Source organism: Pinus tabuliformis, chromosome 3_1, assembly GCF_031772625.1.
Source record: "Pinus tabuliformis cultivar Carrire ecotype Pingquan chromosome 3_1, CPIR1, whole genome shotgun sequence".
NCBI classification, from domain to species: domain Eukaryota; kingdom Viridiplantae; phylum Streptophyta; class Pinopsida; order Pinales; family Pinaceae; genus Pinus; species Pinus tabuliformis.
In genome coordinates, this window is record NC_142301.1 from 340,262,753 (window position 1) to 340,286,338 (window position 23,586).

Consider the following 23,586-nt stretch of genomic DNA (forward strand, 5'->3'; position numbering starts at 1 on the left):
TTTATTCCACTTGGAGATTGATGATCTCTTAATCATCCCTGGTCGAATTCAGAGAGGCAAGTGTCACAGGAGAAGTTTCTGGAAGATTCCATGCTTCTCCACCTTGCGGATTGACCCTGTCATTTGTCCCTTCTCGCCCATCACACCCCATAGAAGGGCTTTTTGACATGCATTGCACCTATTGTGTGTATTTAGGTGGGATGCAACGCACTTTGCCTATGGAGCAGGTGAAATGGTCCAGTTTTGACCAGTTCTGAGTAGTTTTTCATGGATAACTTCCGGGAGATGCTGTAATTAGTTGACCTTGTTCTTCTAGGGGTTGGAACAACACCTTTAGGAACTTATGAGCCCTTGGTTTATGGACATTTATGCTTGGGGTTGCAGTACCCAAAAATGTCTATAACATTGTTGCCTCCCTCTCAGTGGCCTCTGGAGACACCCTAGTTGACTCCTCCTCGTGTTCTTCCCCTTTTGTTTCAATGCCTTCTTCCTCTATGTTTTTCTTATCTTCTTCCTCTTGTTGTTCTTTCTTATCTCCATCAATTTATTCCTTTGTTTCCTCCTCTGTTTCAACATCATCCTCCTTCTCTTCTTCTTCATCATGTTCCTCTGTATTATTTTATTCTTCATCCATCTCATCCCCATCTAGCTCTATATCTTATTCTTTTTGTTTTTCCTCCTCCTCAATGACAAAAGGACTAACATCATAGGTGAGGGTTTTGATGTCATCCTCTGCTGGTAAGTCTCTGAAGCCTAACCATGTTATAAGGATCCTGAGGTTTTGGAGGGCATCCTCAATGAGGATCCTGATCAACCCATGGTGAGCTAATTGTTAGAATTTCCTTCCTTTACTTTGTTGCTGGAGTCTATGAGTGATTGCATCAAGAAATAGGGTATGTTGAGTCTTTGGTGAACTGGTGTTTCTACCTCAAATCTTAATTCTTCAAGCATCCTAAAATGGTAGCCATAAACAACACTGTATCTAGCCTCACATGAGATATATTTGATGATTTGGTAACCTACCTCACTCCATGGGTATGGAAAACTATCTCTCCTTACTCCATTTTTATCCTCTATGGGTTCTTCACCTTCTAAAAAGAATTTCCTTTTTTCCACTTGATTGTCTGCTTTGTCTTCTTTTCTCCATGGAATTCCTAGGGGAAGTGTGGTGACCCTACTGATGAGCTCTGGGGTGAGATCTATAGTGAGCCCTATAACTATAATAGTGGCATGGATTCTGCTATGTGGAGTGAGGGAATGAGAAAATTCTTGAGCCACCTCATCATCATACCCTGTGAATTTTTCGAAAAACCCCATCCATTGGTGTCTTATAAATATTTCAAGCACTTGGGGGTGTTGTTGTATCCTCACAATGTTTTTGGGTTCTCTCCTATTAAACCCTCCTATCATCTTTCTTGTGAGGCTTGAGGAGGAAATGAGAGGTTTGACACAAGAATTTTAAATTCAAGAGAAAACAGAGTTTCCTGTGTATGTAATTCACCTCCCACAGTTGTTATATCCACTAGCTTTTAGATCATTTCTAGTTCATTTGCTTGTAAATGGGGATGGATTTTTAGATCCTACCTCTTTGGAACAATGGAAGTGGATAGTTCTTTTGATATTCCCTCTTCAACACCTCTCTGCCTATCTTGTATACTGCCTCTGTGTATCCTGTAGACTGCTCCTGTAGACTGTTCCTATAGGAATTCCTGTGCATGCTCCTATAGAAATTCTCTTGCAGAACGATGGATCCTTGCTTCCGGTGGGTGGCCAGAGTTATAAGCGTGACTTGAGTGAGGGAGTTTTGAGGAGGTGGAATGCATGAATGCATGCAAATGATGTTTTGTTTCCCACTCCTCGTAATCAGCTCCCACCTCGTAGATCCGTAGTTAACCACTTCTTGTCCTACTCCTCCTCTGTCTTTGAGTTTACTGCGGCCACATGTGAGAGGACACCCAATTTTGTATGTGATGACTGAACGAAGGTGGCCAAGTTAACTGGCCACCTTTTCACTTATAAACCAACTACCTTGTAACCTTTACAACTTTTGATCAAATTATGCATATGAGTGACTGAGCGGGATACTTACCTGTGGTCTCGATGCCATGTTGCAGTGGTCAGAGATCAGATGTGTTGCTTTGTTTATTTGTTGCATGGTCATTCTTCTTCCTCCTCTATTATCTGTGACTAAAGAACTGTTGTTTGTTGTCTGCTGTCTGGAGCTCCTGGATCATCCTAATGAAGACATATAGCTGATGATTGTAGAAAACATAGTCTTTACCTAAATTGAAGCAATGAAGTGAAAAAACAATGGAATTGATGGAGGGATGCATAGTAAGGAGTGGAGGAGATGAATATATGAGAGGCAAGGTTCCCTTTGGATCTTCTAATTGCTCCTTGATTGTCTTTCTCGCCCACCTGCAAATAAAAATTATGTCTTTTTTTTCTTTTCTTTTTTCTTTTTTTTCCTTTTTTTTTTCCTTTTTTTTCTTTTTTTTTTCTTTTTTTTTCCTTTTTTTTTCCTTTTTTTTTTTCCTTTTTTTTTTGAAAAACACCTAGGCTACCTCACAGAGGTTTTCACCCTAGATGTTTGCCCTGGGAGCCTCAAGGAAGGTTTTCACCCAGCGATCTTCATATTATTTTTCTTTCATTTTTTTTTCATCATTAGGCCACCTCACGAGGTTTTCAACCCAAAGATGGGACTCAGGCACCTCACGGATTTTTTCACCTGAATCCTTATTCTTTTTTCTCTTTTTTTCTTTTTTCAGTGACCTGATGAGGGAGGAGCTGGAACTTGCCCCACCATCATCACTGTCTTATTGATATTGTCAATGAACTCTTGTTTTGATAAAGGCCTCTTGTACATTTTCAATCGGTGTCCATTAACAAGCAATAGAATGGCTTCTTCATCTATAGTTATGATTTGCACTAAACCATTATCATGGCATATTTCCACCACATAAGGTCTGAGCCATCTTGTCCTTATCTTGCCCTTGAAGTTGTTGGAAATAATACTGAGAGGGCAGGTAAATCAGTATTATGAGATCAATAATCTGATTTCCCAAACATATTTATATACACTACTTCAGTGAAGTGAACTAGCGTGTACATGCAACTATGATTGAAAAAACTAGCGTATATCCAAAGAACTTGTGATTTAGACAATTTATCATGTGTTGATATTAAACCAGTACATCAGTAACTTATTAGACAGTGCAGTAAAATAAGAAAAAATCATCACACATAAGCAACACACATGAACACCAATATTTAAGGTGGAAACCCAATGTGGGTGAAAACCACCTGCTACTGTCGTCTCTGTCTTCTTTTAATAATAAGAAAATCTATTTACAATCTTGTACTGGTGTAGACTCATACTAGTACGCAGGCACCCACCTACAAAAGGCTACAACTTTCTCTCGTTTTCTAGCTTCTACTAGAAGGGAGCTGCAACCCCCTAGCTCTTGTACTAGCCAATATGTTTACTAGTACATAGGCACTGACCTACAAAAGGCTACGACCTTCTTTCTTCTTCTAGGGACCACGTTTCATGAATTTTCAAACTGGATGCTCTTGGATCATAGCACCAAAATATGAATGCCACGTTTCATCCAATTTTCAAACTGGACCCATCAAAACTTTTTAAACTTAAACTGCATTGACCAACATTCAGTTAATCTAAACAATCAGATCACTGACACCAAAACATTATGTTGAACCCAGAACCCTGCATCATCATTCAGAACCAGTTGTAACCTCAAAAATCATGCATTAGAGTGTATACGCTACTTGGCTGAACCCAAACTGCGTGTATAAGCAAGTTCCATTAATCAAACCTGCATATACCTTCAAAAATACTGCAAACATAAAATTTTGAATCGATTTTGTACCAACCAGCAGTTATTGAATATCTACTATCAACTTACAGACCTTTACACAGGCAGAGATCACTTCTTCTCACTTATACAATCAACCAACCAAATTCCAGCCTCCTTATGCATTTAGTTTTACATTCAGATCTAAGAAGAATTCCTTGACAAACAGCAGTAAAACAACAGAATTTGATCAGATAGATCAGTCAGGTCTGAAAAAGAAGTTTTTATTTTGTATACGCTACTTGAAAGAACAGAACCTGCGTGTATACGCCCTTTGGCTGAGACGAACCTGCGTACATATATACAAATATTGACTCAAAACTTTGCTGCAATTCCAGACTTTAGACAAACCCAGATCATGATAGATAACGAATAAAACCCAGATCATGATAGATATCTAGTCTCAACCAATATTAGATCATTCAAGAATAAGTCATTTCAGGTCTCATGATCCTGATCCAATATTGAACTCAAGGTGCACATGAATATTTTAGATCTAGTCCCAAACATAACCCTGCAACATAAAATATACTTCAAATAGAAGTATGCTTTAGAATCTTATTGCTTACACAACTGGCCTTATGATCTTCTCCTTCTTACATAGTTTTAGGCCCTTTATCAATACCTTGGACCAAAAAACACTTAGGACCAAAACCACTTGGGACCAGTACCTTGGACCAAATACGTAGGGTCAATACCACAGACCAAATACCTTGGACCAAAACCTTGATTTTCCATCCCATACGCGCTTTTCCTTCTGTGAAAGTGTGTGTATACGTATATGCTTTTTTTGTTCTATGTTCCCACATCTATACTCTACTTTAACAAAGTGAACCAGCATATAACTCTCTTTCTTCAATCTCTAAAGTCTGATCTCTAATCCTTTGTTGTTAACCTGTTGCACTATGAATTGTCATCTGTGTGAGTTTTCATCAAGGACACCTGTATCATAATGCCAACAATCTCCCCCTTTGGACTTGATGGAAACAACAACACCAAGACACTCTCCCCCTTTGACATCAAGGGCAAAGGGCGGTACAAGATATTCTCCCCTTTTGATATACATTATGATGTCCATGCTCCCCCTGAGTACATGCTAAATTCTCTGATTAAGCTCCCCCTTTGTACACTCTGAGATGCACTAAATCGTCCATGCGAGGTCCATGCTCCTCCTGAGCACATGCAAAGTCTGCAAAAAATATTTTTCAAAAGAATAACATGACTCTATAACTCAACTAAGTGAGCATGACCTTACTATCACCAATGACTCATACGTACATCAATCTCCCAACCAAGTGGGGATACACTAGATTTGACTCATCCACCCAACCAAGTGGGGATATACCAATTGTTTATACATGACAGAAATACAATGAATATTACATCATCCATCCCATGCAAAGTGGGGATACAAATTACATAATTTGTCCAATAGGACTCATTCAAATGTATGGGAAGACATATCACACCCTAGACTTTTACATGACTTAAGAAAAAAATGGTATAAATATCTAAATCCATAGTTGGACTCAGCAATCATAATGCCAACAATGCAGAATGCTTGTGAAGGCTAATGCTCCCCCTGAACCTGTGATACCTGTGAATTGTTAGCAAGTCATTAATAAAGACATATTTGTCAGTCAGATAAAAATTAATGAACAAAGCATGTCGTTAGACTTTAATCATCAACACTAGACAGAGCACCCATATCAGAGTTTGGCCCACTGTTTTTCATGTCAGAAAAACATATACGCTTCTTCACCCACAAAAACCCGCGTGTATACATGACTATACTTCATGAAACATGTGTATAATAACCTTCCTCTGAAAATCTAGATTTAACAGTAGGATGATGCAGCAACTACTCCCAGCTTTTGTTTGAGATATTCATATGTTTATCTGGGCAGTGGTTTAGTGAATATATCAACAACCTATTCTTTGGAGGGAACTTACTCCAATTTGACCTTTTGTTCAAGCACTTTTTCACGTAGAAAATGGTACTTGATGGGTATGTGCTTGGTCTTGGAGTGCATGACTGGATTCTTTGAAATACTTATGGCACTTGTATTATCACATAGAATGGAGATGGGTGGAGTACATGTGATCTAAATGTCTTGCAAAGTTTGCATCATCCAAAGTAGTTGTGTGTAGCAAGATGCAGCAGCCACATATTCTTCTTCAGCTATAGATAAATCAATTGAACTTTGTTTCTTGTTGAACCAAGACACTAACCTGGAACCCATATAGAATGCACCACCACTAGTGCTTTTTCCATCATCAACACTTCTTTTCAAATCTGCATCTATATATGCATGAAGAGTAAGATCTGCATCTCTAGGATACCACAGTCCAAAGTCCTGAGTTCCTTGAAGATATTTGAAAATTCTTTTGACTGCCTAAATATGTGATTCCTTTGGATTTGCTTGGAATCTTCCAACTATTCCTACTGCATGCATGATGTCAAGTCAGGTACCTGTTAGATAAAGTAGACTGCCAATCATGGATCTGTAAGTTGGTTGATGTACTACTATTGATTCATCATTTGAGATGAGACTGCATCCTGTTACCATTGGGGTACATACAGGTTTAGAATCTTCCATTCCGTACCTTTTAGGATCTGTTTGAGATATTTGATTAGTGAAAGAAAAATACCATCTTTATTTTGTTGAACTTGTAGACCAAGAAAATAGGTAAGTTCACCAAGCAAGGACATTTCAAATTATTGTTGCATTACTGAAGAAAAATTCTGACTCATGTATTCTTCATTGCTACCAAAAATGATATCATCAACATAAGCAATAATAATTAGCAATTTATCAGTTTCAATCTTTTTATATAGATTGCTTAAAAAATCTGCATAACCTTTTGTAAAACCTTGTTGGTGTAGATATTTGTCAAGGTGGTAATACCAGGCCCTTGGAGCCTATTTCAAACCATAGAGATCCTTTTTGAGTCTGCATACAAGTTTTGCATCATTTACAAGAATGAATCCTTCTGGCTATTCAGTATAAACTTCTTCTTCTAAATCTCCATTAAGGAAGGTTGATTTTACATCCATTTGGTATACTTTGAATTTCTGAAAGCTGGAAAGAGCAAGAAACATCCTTATGGCTTCATGTCTGGAAAACAAGTGCAAAAATTTCATCAAAATCTATACCTTCTTATTGAGCATACCATTTACAAACAATTTTGGACTTATTTCTAATGACTTCTCCATTTTCATTTAGCTTGTTCTTGAATATCCATTTAGTTCCTATAATATTTGTATCATGAGGTCTAGGAACTAATTCCCAAGTATCATTCTTTTCAATTTGGTCAAGTTCTTCATCCATGGCCTTGACCCAACATTCATCTTTGCATGCTTCATTTACATTTTGAGGTTCGGTGGAGGATAGTAGAGCTAGATAGCTTGAGGTCCCTATAATAGTTCTTCTTGTCTGTACACCTGCCTCCTTTTTCACTAATATTTGAGTTTCAAGATGATTTTTTGAACATACCTGGATGGAGTCTTTTCTTCTACCGTTATATCTTCTTACGGTGCTTCATTGGTTTCCTCTTCAATATAATTTTGATTTGATGTGGGAAAGTAATCCCCATCTTCCTCATTGTCATAATATTCTATTGATTTTATCTATTTTGGATTTTTGCGTGCTTCATCCACTACAACATCAATGCTTTCAACAATTTTCCCAAGTCTTTTATTATAACATTTATATCCTTTACTTCTAGAAGAATAACCAAGAAGAATACCTTCATTTGCTCTGGGTTCAAACTTACCAAGTTTTTCATCAGTCCTTTTGATAAAACATTTGCTTCCAAAAACTTTAAAGTATTTTACAGTAGGAGTCTTACCATACCAAAGTTCAAGTGGAGTTTGGGTGCTATTTAACCGAACATTTGCTTGGTTGAGAATAGTCATGGTAGCGAATGCAACTTCACCCCAGAAGGTTGTAGGAGTTCTAGATTCATCTAGCATAGCTCGAGCCATTTGTTGAACTGTTTTGTTCATCCTTTCTACCACACCATTTTTTTGAGGAGTTCTTGCGGTGGATAATTGCCTTTTTATTCCATGTTGTTCACAAAAGTCAAAGAATTCATCCGATATAAATTCCCCTCCTCAATCAGATCTGAAGCATTTGATTTTTCGATCTAATTCATTTTCAACCAAATATTTTAAGGCTTGGAACTTTTCAAATGCTTCATCTTTATGCTTTAGAAGACCTATCCAACACATTCTGGAAAAATCATCAATGAACAAAATAAAGTATTCTTCTACACGAGGTGACTTTTTCTTTGTTGGTCCACATAAATCAATATGGACAAGTTCAAGAGGCTTACTAGCTGACACTTCTTTTTCCATGAGGTGAAATCTGGTTTGCTTACTGATTTGACATGGTTTTCATATTGTATTTTATGGGATGCTAATATCTAGAAGATCACGAATAGCCTTGAGTCTGCATGCTTTTCTTATTTGAGAAAAGCTTAGATGTCCCAATATTCTATGCCACAGCCAGTTTTCATAATTTTTGCTTAGATAGCATTGTTGTTTTCCTCCTTTGAGTATGTATAAGTTGAGTTCTTGAAAATTTGATCACGGTCTCTCCTGTATCAAGCTCACAAACAACACATCCGTTTGATTGAAACACCACTTCATTTCCTTGATCACACATTTGACTGACACTCAACAGGTTATGCTTTAAACCATCTACATATATAAAATTTCTATCTTTAACCTTTTCATTTAAGAAAACATAACCTTTACCTTTTATGACAGCTGGAGTGTCATTTCCAAATGAGACATTCTTTTCCTTTTCTAAGGCATTATATGAGTGAAGTTTCTCTTTGTCACCTGTCATGTGTTTGGAGCATCCACTGTCGATGTACCACTGATTTTCTTGTCCTTCTGCATACAAGGCTATACCACATCTTTCTGTTTGAGATTCTTTCCTTCTCCATATCTTGGGATTTAATGGCGTTTTCTCCTTTTGAGGTGTTTTTTGAAATTTGCTCCTGCATTCAGATTCTTCATGACCAAATTTGTTACAGTTTGAGCATTCTATTTCATATTCAAGAGGAGAAAAGTTATTATAGGAACTTCTCTTGATCCCTGTTATATTCCTTTGATTTCGTGCTTCTCTAGTCATGATGGTTTTGTAAGCAACGCATTGAGCAGCTTTGTGCCCAAAATTATGACATGAAAAACATTGCCCATTAAAGAAGTTTCTGCGACTATCGAATCTATTTACCTGTTGATTGTAGTTTCTATTGATATTCATCTTTGGAGCAAATTGAGTATGATTTGCCTGAGGTTGGTTGTGGCTTCTATTGATATTCATCCTTGGAGAAAATTGAGTATGATTTACCTGGTGATCAGCTTTATGAGTTTGTTGACGATTGTCATACTATTCACTAGTCTTTGCTTCATCAAGATAGCTTTTGGTGGAGGTTGACGGCTTCTGTGATTGAGATGCTTCTTCAATATATCCAAGACCTGTCTTTATCAGAGGAGAATGTTGAACTTTGATAATTTCATTTAAAGTTTCTGATCCTTTAGCAAATCTAAGATTGAGATATTTTGTTTTCTCAAGATCTTTTCTTAGACCCACAATTTCACATTCTAGTTTTTCATTGTGTTTTTCTTTTTCAGCAACTTGGTATGTCAAGGTCTCTATGATCATATTCTTTTCTTCTAAACAGATTTTGAGTTTAAATATTTCTTCATGAAAATTTTCCTTTTCTAAAGCATCCCAAAAATCATCATCATCATAAGCCATGAGAAGTATATAATCATCACTATTAGATAAACCATCATTATCCTCTTCTAAACTATCCCAAAAATCATCGTTATCATAAGCCATGAGAAGTTTGTAATCTTGTCCAGTTTCATCTTCATCACTATTCGATAAACCATCGCTATCTTCATGAGTATAGTAACTCCTTCTATTCAAAACTTTTTTCCTATTCCCTTTTGCATATTCCTTTCCTTTTTCATGTTTATCTTTATGAGGACATCTGGAAGCATAATGACCGACTCTGCCACAAGCAAAGCATTTGAAAGGTAGCTAACCTTTGAACCTTCCAGAACCTTGTTGAAGCTTCTTGACAAAATTTACCTCATCTTCTTCTTCTGAAATGTGTCCTAATTCATTGTGTTCTTCCTTTTCTTTTCCTTTTGTTGAAGCTTTAAATGTGACTTCTCTCATATCTGATGGACCTCCTTCTCATCTCAAAAGTAGTTAGGATTCCGTGAATCTATGTCATAGTGATATTCTGCAGATCGTGTTTTTCTTCTTTGGCAGACACTTTTGATTCAAATTTAGTAGACAAGGATCACAAAATTTTCTCAACTAAGGTAACTTCCTTTATTTCTTCACCTAGATTCTTCATACAATTAACAACCACATCTATATGTAAGAAGTAACTAGCTATACTCTCATCACTATGCATATTAAGAGTTTCACACTGAATTATGAGAGTTTGAAGCTTGGCACGTTTTGCCTGAGAGTCTCCTTTGTAGCTTTGAATGATTTTGTCCCATATCTCTTTGGCTGATTTGAACTACATGACTTTGACAAAATTTGATTATGAAAAAATTCCCAATAAGGTATTGACAGCTTTGGCATTGGTTTCATATTGCTTTTTACCTTCCGTGTCTGTAGGAATTGCTGTTGGAAATGTATATCCTCCTTCCACAAATTCCTAGACATCTGTTCCAAGAGATTGTAGATAGGTTGTGGTTCTTATTTTCCAATAAAAAAAGTTGCTCCCATCGAAGATTGGCAGTCTGATGGATCCCATGCTTTCATGATTATTCATCTTGATGGATCTCCCTTCAAGCAATCAAGCTTCTTCTGAAGGACCTGCTATAATACCAATTGTTGTAAATAACACTGAGAGGGGGGTGAATCAGTATTATGAGATCAATAATTTTATTTCCCAAACAGATTTATATACGCTACTTCAGTGAAGTGAATTAGCGGGTACACGCAACTGTGATTAAAAAACCAGCGTATATCCAGAGAACTTGTGATTTAGACAATTTATCATGTGTTGATCTTAAACCAGTACGTCAGTAACTTATTAGAAAGTGCAGTAAAAGAAGAATAAAGCATCACACATAAGAAACACACATGAACACCAAGATTTAAGGTGGAAACCCAATGTGGGTGAAAACCACCTGCTGTTGTCGTCCCTGTCTTCTTTTAATAATAAGAAAATTTGTTTACAATCTTGTACTGGTGCAGACTCATACCAATACACAGGCACCCACCTGCAGAAGGCTACAACCTTCTCTCATTTTCCAGCTTCTACTGGAAGGGAGTTGCAACCCCCTATCTATTGTACTAGCCAATATGTTTACTAGTACATAGGCATCGACCTACAGAAGGCTACGACCTTCTTTCTTCTTCCAAGGACCATGTTTCATGAATTTTCAGACTGGATACTCCTAGATCACAACACCAAAATCTGAAGGCCACATTTCATCCAATTTTCATACTGGACCCATCAAAACTTTTTAAACTTAAACTGCATTAACCAACATTCAATTAATCTGAACAATCAGATCACTGACACCAGAACACTGTGTTGAACCCAGAACCCTGCATCATCATTCAGAACCAGCTGTAACCTCAAAAATCATGCATTAGAGTGTATATGCTACTTGGTTGAACCCAAACTGTGTGTATACACCACTTCCGTTAATAAAACCTACGTATACCTTCAAAATACTGTAAACATAAACTTTTGAATCAAGGCTGTACCAACCAGCAATATACTAAATATCTACTATCAACTTACAGACCTTTACACAGGCAGAGTTCACTTCTTCTCACTTATACAATCAATCAATCAAATGCCAGCCTCCTTATGCATTCAATTTTACATTTAGATCTAAGAAGAATTCATTGACAAACAGTAGTAAAACAATAGAATTTGATCAGATAGATCAATCAGATCTGAAAAAGAAGCTTTTCTGTTGTATACGCTACTTGAAAGAACAGAACCTGTGTGTATATGCCCTTTCGCTGAAACGAACCTACGTATAGATTTGCAAATATTGACTCAGAACTTTTTTGCAATTCCAGACTTCAGACAAACCCAGATCATGATAGATAATGAAAACAGGCGCAAAACATTAGATCTAGTCTCAACAAATATCAGGTCATTCAAGAATAAGTCATTTTAGGTCTCATGATCCTGATCCAATATTGAACTCAAGGTGCACATGAATATTTCAGATCTAGTCCCAAACATAACCCTACAACATAAAATATACTTCAAATAGAAGTATTCCTTAGAATCTTATTGCTTGCACGCCTGGCCTTATGATCTTCTCCTTCTTATATAGCTTTAGGCCCTTTATCAATACCTTGGACCAAAAAACACTTAGGACCAATACCTTGGGCCAAATGCCTAGGGTCAATACCACGGACCAAAACCTTGATTTTCCATCCCATACGCGCTTTTCCTTCTATGAAAGTGAGTGTATACGTATACGATTTTGTTGTTCTATGTTCCCGCGTGTATACACTACTTTGACAAAGTGAACCAGCGTATACCTCTCTTTCTTCAATCTCTGGAGTCTGATCTGTAATCCTTTGTTGTTAACCTATTGCACTATGAACTGTCATTTGTGTGAGTTTCCATCAAGGACAACACCTCTATCATAATGCCAACAGAAGTCTTTATACCTAAAATCATATAAGAATTCCCAATCGCCCTCTTGAAATTGCTTCTCCTTAATATGTTTATCATGCTGGATCTTCCTCTAAAGTTGAACTATCTCTGCATGTAGGAGGACCTGCATTCTAAATTCATCAAAGCCATTCAAATGGAACAATCTTTATTTTTGTGCATGACTGAGATCCAAATCTAGTTGGGCTACCATCCTCAATGTGTTATCTTCAAACTCAATGGACAGCAAAGCCTTTTTCCCATAGACCAGCTCATAGGGTATAAATCCAGTGGTGGTCTTCCTTGTTGTATTATAGGCCCAGATGGCCTCAACTAGTCTCTCTGCCCAATCCTTCCTGTTGTTGCTTACTGCCTTGGTTAAGATGCTTTCCAGTGCCCTGTTGGTCACCTCCACTTTCCCATTATCTTGTGGATGATAGGGAGTGGAGGTCCTATGCTTGATTTTGTGATGGTTGAGTAGTTCTTCAATCATGTTTGAGGTAAATTGGCTATCTTTGTCTGTGACTAGCTCTCTAGGGTACCCAAATTTGTAGAATACATTCTCCCTTAGGAATTCAATGACCTTCTCTACTGTTGCTGCCTTAATTGCCTTGGTTTTAGCCCACTTAGTCAAATAATTAGTGCACACAGTAATGTACTATTTTTTCTTTGAATTAGGGTTTATAGGCCCAATGAAGTCCATGACCCACTCGTCAAATGGTGCGAAAGTCACTTGAGGTTGTAGGGGAATTTAATCTCTTGGAGTAGGCTTTCCCATCCTCTAGCACCGATCACACTGACTAATGTACTTTTTTACATCCTGATGAAGAGTGGGCCAATAATAGCCCACTTGTAACACTTTTAATGTTGTCCTCTTTGCTGCAAAGTGACCTCCACAAGGCCCATCATGACAAGTCAGAAGGATGTCAATAACTTCCTCTTCCCTTACACACCTTCTCAAGATTTGATCTGGGCCAAGTTTGAAAAGATTGCCCCAAATCCAGGTGAAGGGGGCACTTTTCCTGACTATCTTGCTCTTTTCTCTGGAGGGCAAGTTTGATGGGAACTATGTTATACCAAATATATCAGTAAACCATGGGAAGAGAACTGAAATAGCAAACAAATGTTGGCCTGGTAACTAGTCATCAACCATTCCTTCTTCACCTGCAGGTAGATTCATCATAGATAGGAGTTTTGCAACAACATTTTCCTTACCAGGCTTATCAACAATAGTTAGAAATGCTATAATAAAAGAAACCATCTTATAATTCTAGCATTCACATCTGGTTTTTTCATTAAATATTTGATTGCGGCATGGTCAGTATGCACAAATTTTGATAGCCTGTAATGTAATGCCTAAATTTGTTTAATGAATGCACAACAGCGAGGAGTTCCTTTTCGGTCATAGTACAATTTAGCTCAGCCTTTGACAGGTTCTTACTGATAAAATAGATGGCATAGGGAAATTTCTCCTCTACCTAACCTAAGGTTGCTCCTATGGCTTTGTGTGAGGCATCAGCATGAATATGGAAAGGGAGAGCCCAGTTTGGGCCTCGAAGAATTGGTGCAGTGGTTAACTTACCCTTTAAAGGGTCTAAGGCCTCTTGACAGCTTTTTTACCATATAAACTCAGAATCTTTGGTCAACAACCCAAATAAAGGAGAGGCCAACCTACTAAAGTCCTTTATTAACCTTTGGTAGTATCCATCTAATCCCAAGAAACTCCTGACATCCCTCTGATTTTGAGGAGGTGGGACCCTTTGGATGATTGCTATTTTATTTTGGTCCACCTGCAGTCCTTGCTGAGATATTGAATGACCTAGCATGGTCCCTGTTATCACTCAGGTTGTTCCCTTTGACTCCTAAGGGAATACGGTCGAGGTAACCACAAACCAATCTTTGGACTGCAGGTCCTAGCCTGCCTGCAGTCAGAGAGGGCTCTCTCTTTAGGATTTAGCTTTGTTTAAGGGATGATTTTAGGCTAGATATGATGCACATGGGTTTTGTTTGGGTTTGGTGGGATGGTTGATCTATTCAAGAAGAGTTGGCATGCAAAGTGTAAGAAGTTCAAACCATTGGGCGTGGAGTCAATGAATGTGAACTGAAGGGTGTGTTTTCCTTGGCAGAAGAGGGGAATATGGAGCAGGATAGCTACACATGGCACAATGATTAATGCTGGAACAAGGATGAAATGGAGGTCAGGGGATGAGAGGCAATTAAGGATCTCTCATCCAGCCAAAGAGGGAAAGTGGATGAAGGCTAAATAGGAGCAATGAAGAGTTTCCTAGACAGCATTCATATGTGAAGGAAATAGCTTAAACATGATCAATTAAGTATGCATATTCATCACTAATTCGGAAGAAAACATAGAAAAGTTACAAGAATCGAGCACAGAGGGCATGAAAACCATTTCTGAACTATTCCTTCTTCCTGCAACTTAGATTATGATATATAGATGATAAAAATACATATAAGCTGACAACAGAGGGAGGAAAGACTTATTGGACCATGAGCAAGCACGAGAATTCCATATCAAGCTCTTTAGCCATTGAAAGCACAACCAGCCAGTTCAGATGCCAATATTCCAGCAATCTTTGATTACAGAAGTTCTTAAACTTATAGCGCAAGTCTGGAATGAGAAATACAACCAACCAACCCTTTACAATATCCATAGGGTGGTATAAATAGAGAAAATATCTACAAAATATCTACAATAGCAGATCTAGAGAAATGAATGCTTCTAACCTAAAATTTATTGCAAATAAATGAAAGAATGCCTATCTACCAGCTGCGTAGGGATTGCAGCCATAATAATGAATAAATTATTGGTCTTTTGAGCAATGCACTGGCACTTCTGCAATAACTGTGCCTTGGGACTTGCTGCGCTGCTCATATGTGTCTTTATACACTGTCTCTGCAAAATATGGGCTTTAGACACTTGAATTCCCCCTCTAGGCGGTTCTGCTGCTGTAGAGTGGCTTTAATGCTCATAACTGTGATATGGTGGGCTTTGATGGCTCTGAGCTGCTTTATTGACTTTGATGGGGGGCTCTTTAATGTTATGCTGCTTCGGGCTGCTGATATTTTGATCTGATACTCTTTGTTGCTTCCTCTGATACACTTTGACACTGAATCAGACCACTTTCTCTCTCTGATACTCTTTAACTGTCTAATCGCCCCTTTATCTGCCAATTTAATGCAAGAATAACTGTTGCAAATGCTTCCGTGGCCTTTGGGATGCTACCGGCGCTTGGCCGATCAAAAATGATGCTTAAATCTTCAAAAAATGTTTCGAAACAGAGGAGAAATGCATGCTAATAGATTGTTGAGGCAAAACCATGTGTTTGGATGTATTATGGGCATGAAGCGATTTCAAAATAGCCAAGGAAAGCATCTTTCCTTTGCAGTTGTGGCGGGCGGGAGCGCTGTATAAACAAAACTTTAACAAATGCCCCTTTCCTTATAACGCGCGAATGCTTAAAAAACATGAATTTTCATTGAAAATTGGCATTGCCGCAACACTGTGCATTCTATTAAATCATGGCCGTTGGATTGCGAGAAGGAAGATCCAACGACTGGCGCTAAATCGACGATCGGCGGATCCCAAACCATAATGCCTCCGATGAGCGATGAACCCCGCGGACCCGAAATGCATTATAGGCTTCCTTTTGATTTATATCGGGCCTGGCCCATCGGCGAACTCTTATCGGTGGATTTGAATGAAAATGGGTCATCGGACTCGAAATCCCTTTCAACTGCTCTTTATAATTTATCGGATCCGGATATGGGGCGCACAGTACCAATCTTTGCGGACCCGAAATGCTTATAGGCTCTTTCTTTATGGAGATCGGGTCTGGCCCATCAGCGAGCCCAACTCGGCGGATTTTAATAAAAATGATAAGCGGACCCGAAACCCATTCAAACTGCATTTATATACCATTTCGGCTCCGGCCCGTCGGGAGCCTTCTTTTCACTGCACTAGGGGCTCTTACGGACCCGAAATGCTTTCAAAACTGTGCTTCAATTTATTTCAGCTCCGGCCATTCGGAGCGGTACAACCATCGGAACCCCGACGTGATAAAGGCCACGGACCCGAACTGTTTATAGGCCGCTTCTTTATTTAAATCGGGTCCGGCCCGTCGGCGATTCATATCGGAGGTTTTATAAAAAATGGGCTTGCGGACCCAATACACCATTGAGCTCTGCTTTATTGTTATGTCGGGTCCGTCATTTCAGAGCCTTTCGCAATGCAAACAACGCATATGTATGGGATCGCCCGACCTCCGACAACGATATCGCGTCGGAGGGAGGGCACCTGCCTTCGGAGAGCTGCCATATATGTTAATAATATGCCACTGCCCCCTCCCGATAACGATATCGCATCGGAGGGGGACCAAAAAGAGCCTTTTCTCTTCAGAGCATGCATTTTATTACAGTGCAAAGAAAAATGAATTCGGAGGGGTGGCCTTTATGCTTATGAATGGTTTGTGAGCCATTGAAAGGGGTCCGATGGCCCAAAAGGAAGGATTTTCTCATTTTTTTAAGGTTTTTAATGTTTTTTGCATGGTTTTTTGGGAATTTTCATGCCTTGTAAGGATTCCAAAGGCATTAAGGAGGCATGTGATGTGTTTTAGAGGGGCAATGAGGGTTCTTGCTAAGTTTCAGATAAACTTAGCAATTCCCAAGGATGTATATGGTTATCTTTCAACCAGGGGGAGGGGATAAGTATATAGGGGAGTAATATACATAGTTTTAGTAGGGGAAGGGGAAATAAATAGGGAGCTACATAGTAAAGTTAATAGTTAATATGACAATGATGAGAAAAAGCACTAAGAATGATGTCTTAGGCTATCAATGGGGGAAAATGACTGATAGAAGAAGTGTGTACATTCCTTGAGTGAAGCAGATCTTCACCAAGGCAAATGATATGGAGAATGATGAAACTAAGAGGTATCAAGCAGATCTTGAGCTCTTTTAGGGGAAGTTAGTGAGAGATTTGGGAAAAGTGGAAGAAGGGGAAGTTAGACATGCCTCGCTTGAAATCCTCCAACTGAAAAACTGCCTCAAACCAAAAAATGGATTGCTTATCAAAATTGGAACACAACAGTGGCAGTGAGACTAGCACGCTTTCATGGACAGTTCTTTGGCCATCTGTAGCAAATATGGAGCATTGCAGCATGCATAGAACGACATATTTGGCATGTAAAAATGTCGATCATGAAAGATGATTAACCTGCTGCAGCAGGAGGTTAACAGTCCCTTCAGTCACTAAGAATTCAATTTTTTATAGACTGAGAGACAAGTTCATTTCAATGCATTTGTGCAATACTTTTCTTAGGTTAGTCAAGGCTTCTTAAAAATCACAGCCATAAGGTGTAAAATCATCCATATAAATTTCCACCGCATCATGTACTAATTCAGCAAAAATACTCAAGACTACTCTCTGGAAAGTGGCAGGAGCATTGCATAGGCCAAAAGGAAGGACCCTATAGGCAAAAATACCCCAACGACAAGTGAATGTGGTCTTATCCTGGTCTTTTGGGTAGATTTGGATTTGGTTGTACCCACTAAATCCATCTAGGAAAGAAAAGTACTTCTTCCCTGCCAAGCCATCTAGCACTTGGTCAATGAAGGGTAGGGGAAAATTATCCTTCTTTGTGGATTTGTTCAACTCCCTGTAATCAACACAAATCTTCCACTTACCATTTTTCTTAGGAACTAACACTAAAGGAGAGACCCATTCACTGTCAAAGATAGGGTAAATGAATCCTGCATCTAGCAATTTTTGCAGTTCTTCTTTGACTATATCTTTAAGAGCTAGATTCATCCTTCTTTGTGGTTTTTGAACTGGCTTGCAACCTTCTTTGATGTATATGTGGTGAGTACACACTGAGGGGTGTACTCCCTTCATTTCCTTGTAACTCCAAGCGAAGGCTTCTAGGTTTTCTCTCAACATGTTGCATAGCTTTTCCTCTTCAAGAGCAGAAAGAGATGGATTAATTTTCAAAGTTTTCTTTAAGCCAAATTCTATGGTTTTGACATGGAGTGGGTTAGAATTGGCCAAGCATAAGTCAATTGGATGATTGTTTTGGGTTTCCCTTACTTGTTCTTCTAATGGTAATGAACTAGGATTTGGACTTTGGAGCAGTTGTTCAATTTAGTCATCCTAATCTTCTGTCCTCCTCCTATGGTTGCTTCCAAAGCATAAATTTGGGTTGAATAAGCCTCATCTTCTTCCTCCTCCTCCAACCATAAACGTAAATCATGCTCTAGAGAAGGTTGAGCAAGAGGGTATAGGACTAACTATTTGGACATATGCCCATTCTTGATGGTCATATTCCCAGCTCTGCAGCTAATGTAAGCATCAGTTATGGCCAACCATGGCCTCCCAAGGATGAGAGGGTAACCAGTAAGCTTAGTAACGTGTCACTCTTGAACATCGAAATCTTGAAGGGGATAGCATATGCTTGCACTATAAATTCATCCTATGGACGAATCCGACCTAGTAAGTTTAACAAGCCCTAGGAAGGAGAAACTTGTGTTCGTCATGGTGATGAATCTGATGTTGTTTAATAGTTTAACAAGTCTGACAAAGGTGTAACTTAGTATCTTTTCATGTTTAGAGAGTTTGAAAAAGACACTTAAAATAAAACTCCACATGGTCCCTTTTCGTACGTTTGTGTCTCTCGAGCCCGAAAAGGTAGAAAACAATACTTGAGAGAACCGCTTGAACATCTCAACCAAGGAGTACCTTTCTCTTAAATAGTGCCTCCCAGCCCAAAAAAGGAGTAAACTTATACTGGGCACATGATGTTTTTCATCTGTTAACGAGTTCAAAACGACAAGGGCTCGGCCATCTTTTTGTTTTTAAAGGGTCGGAAAAGAGATGAAAGCGGACCCCCCATTTTTATTCTCTTTAACGAGTCAAAAATGGAAAAATACTTGGCAATCTTTTCATCTTTTTACGAGTCAGAAAAGAACTTAAAGGTGACTCGTTCTAGAGGAACGAGTGGTATAAAGGGTAGCAACTAGTTCCGACAATGGTGGAACTGCTCAAAACATGTAATGGTCAAGAGGCTAGCTAATAAAACCACTCATCGTTGCAGTTCCACAGGAAAGGAAAAACAACCAAGTGAAATCATATGATCAGCCAAACAGATAGTGACAATGGAGGGAGAAAAACCAAGGCTCATCTAATGGAAGAGGTTGATAAAAAATCACGGGGTTAAAATGGAGATGGGTTCATTTTTACACAAGATTGAACCATAACAAACTATGCTTGAATTCAGTTTCATGATTACACAAGCTTGAAACAAAAAACTATGCTTGGATTCAGTTTCATTTTTACACAAGCTTGAAACGAAGAACTATGCTTGATATCGGTTTACATGCCCTCAACATGATGAAAGAGAGAGTCCCCTATAACCAGATGGAAGTCGTTGTTGTGAAGCAGGATAGTTATCCAACACCTTTTTGGCTTCATCCAGATAGGGACAAAGGTGAATGAGGTGATTCCCTTCACATAACCTACAAGGAAACTTAACTTTACCACTAGGTGCATTCCCCCCAAGCTTCATTACATTCACCTAAGTAGACTACTCGTGGCTATCAGGTGGATGGAATGAAGGTTCGATTATGATATCAAGTGAAATACTCGACTAGGATTTTACGATATCTAATCAAAGACTCGAATTGGACCTTGTTTCATTTTTTAACGAGCTTGACACAAGGCAAAGAACTATGCTCTGAACCCTTGTTTCATTTTTTACCGAGGTTGACACAAGACCAAGAACTATCCTTGGACTCTTTGTTTCATTTTTTAACAAGGTTGACACAATAAAAGAACTATCCTCAAGACCCTTGTTTCATTTTTTAACGAGCGTGACACAAGGTAAAGAACTATGCTTTGAACCCTTGTTTCATTTGTTAATGAGGTTGACACAAGACCAGGAACTATCCTCGGACATCTTGATTCATTTTTCAAACGAGGTTGACACAAGACAAGGAACCATCCTCATACCCTTTGGTTCATTTTTTAACAAGGTTGACACAAGAACAGACTATCCTCGGACATCTTGATTCTTTTTAACGAGGTTGACACAATACAAGGAACCATTCTCATACCCTTTGGTTAATTTTTTAACGAGGTTGACATAGGAACAAACTATCCTCGTACATCTTGATTCATTTTTTAACTAGGTTGACACAAGACAAGGAACCATCCTCATACCCTTTGGTTCATTTTTTAACGAGGTTTACACAGGAACAAATGATCCTCGGATTATTGTTCATGGACCATATGAGAACATGGCTTCCAAGAGGTCTTCATTAGACAGAAGGACCATGCTCTGGGAGGAATATATGTCATTTGGTATGAAAGACAGATCAGGTTCCAATGCCCCCAATACATAATGTACTAGACCATTTGTGTGATCATCAGCGAATGTGGAGATGGAACGGGTAGCCACATAATTGACCTGTGGTGGGGAAGGTACTACTTTCAAACAAGAGCCGATAGGGGATGATGGTTGCAAAGGAGATGCTTGGTGACCAATGCACGACAGTTGATCAATAGTCACAATTATGCCTTCGTGCGGAAAACAAACCACACGGAAAAGTGAAGAAACAAGAGCTGCCATGACATAAACATAGTCACATCCAAGGAGAAGACTGAAATCTAACGGACCTTGGACTACCATCATGTCTATGTAGACGGTCTTTTCTCCCAAAGTAATAGGGAACTGTGGAAGGATCCCTAAAGGGTTGACTAGCTCCTCCGTTGAAATCTAACAGATTTTGGGTTACAGGCATAAGTTGTGGGGAGACCAAAGCTTGCCAAGCAGTGGAAGACATGATGCTAACAGAAGCACCTTCATCTAATATAGTGTCAGGTACTACCATATTATAGGCTTGTACTGTGATCTGGAAAGGCACATAAGATGGGAGGCGATAAGCAGTCAAGTGACTCCAATCGAAAGAAACAACAGAACTACTTGGTGGGGGTATCATATGATTGCCCCCATGCTCTGCGGCAATAGAAGAAGGACTCTCTTGAACAACTAGGGCGGGAGTGTCACTCTTTGATTCATGAGAATACAAGGAGACGAGAAGAACATGAGCAGTATGATCACCACTCTCTTCCGGAACAGAGTGAGCAACTGGTGGCGAAACCAATTCGACACTCTCTTCAACCAATGGTTGGTCGAGAACAGACACAAGAGAGTCAGGCTCAGGAAGAGTAGGATGGGCAAAATATGAATCCAAGTTAATCTCTTTACCAACCAGGGTATGGTTAGAAGAAAGCCTCTAATAACCAATAGGAAGTTGGGGTCGAGGAGCTGCAAGGTCTTCCAAAACTTTGGAAGCTTTATCCATAAGCGGACAAAGGTAAAGAAGATGCTCTCCTTCACATAAACTACAGGGAAATCTAATCTTCCTTTTCTTCTTACCATCACTAGCCAAGAGTGTATCATTGACATGATCTCCAAAGGTCGATGAGGATGGTCAATTTTGAGACCGTACCTCTAAGACTCTGGGAATGTCAAGACAGTCTTGAAGGAGATAGTCACACTTACACAACCTGCAAGGGAATTTGACCTTCCATGGAGGATCAGAAGGTTTGCCAATAGTAGGTGCATTTGGAGTAACAGCCGCACGATCGGCCCCTTGCTTAGCTAACTTCTTCTTCTTCATCTTCTGCTTCTTATTCTTAGCCTCCTGGTTACTAGATTTGAAACTTTCACCAAGCGAAGTAGAAGAGGAAGGTGAAGAAATAGGGGAATAAGGTGAGAGGTCAACCTTAGAATCATCATGTCATGATTCAAATGAAGGAGATGGCAGGGCAGGATTTGAGACACTTCACTAAGGTCGAAAATAACCAGATAGGTAAACCAATGGTTAATCCAGGGAGGGACAACGTTGCCATATAAGGAGCACCAGCATTTCCAAATGAAGGAAAAGGACTAGGATTCCCTTCCGAGGGGAACCCCTGACTAGTAGACTCCGGAAATTTTGCCATTGGAATCGACTCTAAAGAATTACTAAGGAAGTCAACCTTTACCAGGAATATTTCGTGGGAAGTTAATTTTAGAACACAGAAACAAAACTTTTCCTTTTCATGTTTTAAGAGTCGAGAAAAGGATGAAAGGTGACTCTATCACTTTCGATTGGAAACGAGATCGAAAGGACAAGTTCTTGGATGATCCTTTTACTTTACAGTGTCGAAAAGGAACAAAAGTGATTGCTCTGGAAGTCTAGGCAAAAGGTTTACCAGGCAAGCGTGAATTGCAGAATACCTCACGGCGAACCAAGTACGAGCAGGTAATCTCCCTGAATGTTGTGTTCGGTGTATCACGTTTGCAAGGTGGCAGACTCGGTTTCCTATGGATAACAAGGCTGCAACCTAATGGGGTCTCCCATCATATACACAATGGTACAGGGAGCACAAATCCGTACTAGCACTTATCGAATCATAAAAGGAGGAATAACCCAACCCTAGTGAAAACAACAGCCACTAGGTTTAAAGACGCTGGAACACGTCTCTAGCCTAGATCTCTAGATATGAGCGTTAAGTTTCAATGCATCCTTAGGTTATTTCAATAAATTTTAACAGTTGATCTTGAATTAAATCTCAATTTCAAGGCCCTGTCGAATGTATCTTCAAAAAACTCCTAGAATGCAACTAAATGAGAAAATAAACCATTCTGTTTCAATGAACAACTAACTAAAGAAAAGTGAGAAGTTCATTTCAAAGCAACAAACAAGCAAATGCAAGAATGGTACTTTTCGTTATCTCACAAGCAAACCAATCAAGAGGAAAGAGTTATGCTACTATCTTTCACTAACTTGCAAGCAATCTAATTAAGAAAACGAAAAATACATCCTTTGCTTTTGAACTTCTAAATGCCAAGAATTTACTAATGCAAAAGATTGTTCTCATTTCCTAATGAAAAATGAATGCAATAGTTGGTTCTTTCAAATGGATGACAAGCAACCAAATGCAAAACTCAAAACATGCTAGTTTTAAGCCCTTTCC